We start from the raw sequence: 4151 nt of genomic DNA on the forward strand, positions 1-4151 counted from the left end.
AATGGCAGAATGGATGGATGAATGGATAGCAGAGTGAATGGTTGGCAAGCAGAGTGGATGGATCGATTGATGAATAGCTGAGTGGATTAATAGATGGACCGGGGAAAGATTGAATGTTGGATGAAAGAATGAATGACAGAATATAAAGGAGAATTAGTGGATATCGTCAGGTGGATGGAAGAGTCAAAGCGTGAATGCATAGATACTTGGATGGAAGAGACAAGGGAGCTCTTCTAGGGAGGGCTGGGCTCGTTTGCTTTGCTTGCTTGGTGCCATCAGAGCTTTAGTTCAAAGCAGGAGGGGGTATTTTAATTTTTTGGCTACGCCCTTTACCTAAAGCCATTTGTAGGCCGAAGATAAAATGGCAGCTTTGGTAAATAGATACTATTTCTGCTAATACTAGTTACTTGAAAATATCTGTGACTGAAATAAAAAATGTGACCCTAGCGCATGCCACAACTGCGTGGATAATGGTAAATTGTCATCACGACATTTTTCTCAAAGCTTCAAAGAATTGAAAAAAGAAGCAATTGGCCTGTACAATGTCACAAATTCTTATTATGGCTGCCTCGGTGTCAAAAGCTCGTCCCTCTGAGGAAAGGGAACATAATAGTTCTTCATTGATTCTGGCAACGTCAATGGTATTTTTAACATCAAGTCTATTAAACAGAGTGAAAGCTTGTATGGGCTAATTGTTGTCCATTTAGGTTAATTATAAATGAAGACAAGTTGAAAACTAGGCTATTTGTACAGGCAGCTGACGAGCGAGGTTCTAAAGTAGGCCTTGTTATTGACACGCACCGCAATCTCGAAAGGCTATCTTCAGGCAGCAGGATCCGCATGAATATTTTAATAACACATTGTCTACAAATGCACCTGGAAATAATAGGGTTACAGAATGTCACCAGCTGTTTATAAAGGAAAACTTTAAGAATGAAAGAACAGTTTTACAGTGTAACACTCAGGCCTGTAGCAAATTGCGGGAAAGCTTGAAACAGCTGTAATTCCTTTATTGAGATATTTTAAATGGTGTTAAATGTAGACTCGCTTTCTTTTTATGTCAATGTTTCACAAAATGCTATATATATGTATTGATATATATATATATATATATATATATATATATATATATATATATATATATATATATATATATATATGAGTGCTGTGTAAGATGATGACTAGTTAATTCAAGTTTCCAAAGTTACACTCCCAAATTTTAATGTTGGCATTAACAAATAAAATAAACATTTATCTATTTAGGAGGATTTGGAGCGGGTGCCCAAAGTATGCCCTAAGTGGCTAAGGGTAAGCCAAAACATGGGTCCCTTGCCCACTGCTCCACTGGATTCAAGCTTGTCTGGCTGATGAGGAGAGATATCCCAAAACCGGTCGCAGGGTGCTTGTTTCAAGTCCAGGAAGGACCTGGCATGGTAGTTTGGGCTGGGCTGTTTCCTTGGAGAGCATGGTCAAGACTGATTCGCACATGTCTGGGTCCCACCTGGGGTGATGTGGCAAGGAAAATAACAATGGATTAAACCCAGATCTGTGACTGGGGGTGAGTGTTTCAACATTCCATCCATCATTTTGTTTTGTGATGTTGCTATGTGTGCCCTAAATGGCTAAGGGTATACCTAGACATGTCTCCTTTGCTCACTGCACCACTGGATTCAAGCTAAACTGGCTGATGAGGGATGGTAACACGAAACCGGTCCCAGGATGCTTGTCTCCAGTCCTGGGAGGTCCTGGCCTGGATGTTCGGACTGGGCTGTTTCCATGGGAAGCAGGGTCAAGACTGATTTTCACATGGCTGGGTCCAAACTGGGCTGACATGATAAACAAAATAACAAGGGATTAAACCAGTGCAGCTGTTGACCAGTGGCCACATTTAAAGGTCAGAAGGGCCACATGCAGCCCCGGGCTGTACTTTGAATACCACTGTAAAATCTAGCAGATACTTACCATGTTTACACCTGGTGCCCTCTGTTGTGTCATGCTGACATCCCTCTCCTGTGGATTATTCATACTCTGGAAAGGAACTAGTCTATCTACCCCTGCACATCTTTTAACATCTCAGGATTCGAAAGTAACCTATCCTTAAAGAGTGATAATCCGAGCTATATTCCTGACCTATTGTACAAACCACTTCCATATCTTTGTCAACAAGCTTTGCCCTGTTCAATGATTTCTCCCTGTCTGCTAATGCTTCTCGTGAATTGTTTCTGTTCAATTCTTCTCTTTCTCCTCCTGTTATTGTAGACTCACTCGGACTATTAGTTTTGCTACTTTCACTACAGTCACTGAAATTTCTTTTGTCTGTTTCTCTATAATTGAGCAACCTTTACTGTGGAAAACTGAATGGGAAAAGCAACTTCTGTTCCCCACTTTTAGACAGAAACTAAAATGTAACTATAACTGAACAGTCACTATAGCCAACTGTGCAATATATATTTATATACGGTAAGAGCATGACCTAATGACTAGCACTCTGAACAGCTGGAAACTGCATGTCAACTTCGCATAAAACTCCATAAACTAATAGATAAATGCACATTTTCTAATTCATTTACCAGCAAAGGAAAAAGACTACTTAGGTGCGAAAATTATCATCCTCATGTTGACAATGCCAGCAACTTCATTAAAGTAAATCTCACTACACCATAACTACATACTTGTTGGTGAGCCATTTCTAATTTTAACATTAGGGATAACATTGTGGCACATTTCACTACTTTTATTAAATATATTAACAATAACAGTGTGCCTATTAGTTAACTGACCCATGAACCAAATGTTTTCTGAACTTTGTAGGTCAGAAAACATTTGGTACACAACAGAAGAGAATTATATTTTCATAAAACAAGAATGAAGATGTGTGGGGACGACTGGGTCAAAAAAACACATTTCCCTACTAAGTAGGAGAAACATTTAGAATTTATTTTCAAAGGCTGTGGGATATTTTGAAAAACAGGAACTCTTGGGTAGCGCACACGAAAGTACTTGAATGAAAATCATAGTTGATAAAATGACCATATTCAATCTTTGAGCAGTCTGGTGGGGGCGCCCTCACAAAAGAACACGTTGCTGGAGAAAGATTCTTCATTAATGAGTGAATTAAGACTTTTCTATCTAATCTCTAGCTCTGGTGCCGTGAGTATCACTTTGGTAGGATCCAAAGTGTGAAAAAGCCTTTAATTGTTCACTTGCATCGTTTGAGATTCTTTAGTATGTCTTTAGTGGCTTGCTTGTTTGTTGAAGTTGTTTTTGCTTCTTTTTGCTCTTTCTGGGCACATCTGTGAAGGATGGAGGGAGGCTCCATGGCAAACTCGCCAAACTCTACCCGGTCTGGAAAGATCGACTTCTCCAGTTTATCTACCTTCTTTTCTGCTTTTTTCTTTAATACCCTCACATTTCTGTATCAGTCAAATTCTTTTATATTCGGCTTCTCTTGCTTGGTCTCTCCAGCCAACACTACTTCCTTTCGAGGCTCACAATCAGGCTGATTATGTGTCAGGAACATGATGTGGTTTGCAACACTAGCCATGCATTGGATGTAATTTTGAACAGTCTCTTTTGTCTCTTGAACTTTGGCACTGGGATATCCAATGGGGCGTTAGGTGCCTTGGGGACCTGCACACCTTGCTTAGAATTATTGTCTGAGGAAGCACCTTTTTTTCTCCTTTTCCCGATTCATTTCCTTCTGACTCTTCATAAGCTCACGCCGCTTGAAAGGTATCTCCTAATGGTCCAGATTTTTTGGTTTGGCATTGACCTTCTTTTTATCTTTCCTCTCCTGTCACCGGCTAGTGGGGAAGAAGGGGTCCATTGTTTTTATCTGGCCTTGCTTGCCCATGCCTATGACTGATAAATCAGACGATGATCACAAACGCACACGTCCCACGTGCGCACGCTGGGGCTTATTTATAAGCCTCTTGCGCCACCAGTACGTCACTTTTTCCCATTCTTCTTTGGAATTTTGCCACGCAATGTTTTTGACACCGTTATTTGTAACGCGTTGCATATAGCACCTAAACGCCCTTTAGTCCTATTATTAGAGGAGTGCCTTGGTCAGCGCCCTGAAGCTGGGATGGAGTGATTCCGAGCTATACAACTATAAATAAATAAATACATTTTTCAATACTCACTCCTCC

General features: G+C 40.4%; 1 pseudogene; it reads right to left on the reverse strand.

Moving 5' to 3' along the window:
- Positions 1-3222: 3222 nt before the first annotated feature.
- On the reverse strand, positions 3223-3853 carry LOC147696887 (coiled-coil domain-containing protein 137-like; annotated as a pseudogene).
- Between the last annotated feature and the right edge of the window lie 298 nt (positions 3854-4151).

This window comes from Lissotriton vulgaris, chromosome 8 (assembly GCF_964263255.1).
Source record: "Lissotriton vulgaris chromosome 8, aLisVul1.2, whole genome shotgun sequence".
NCBI lineage: Eukaryota > Metazoa > Chordata > Amphibia > Caudata > Salamandridae > Lissotriton > Lissotriton vulgaris.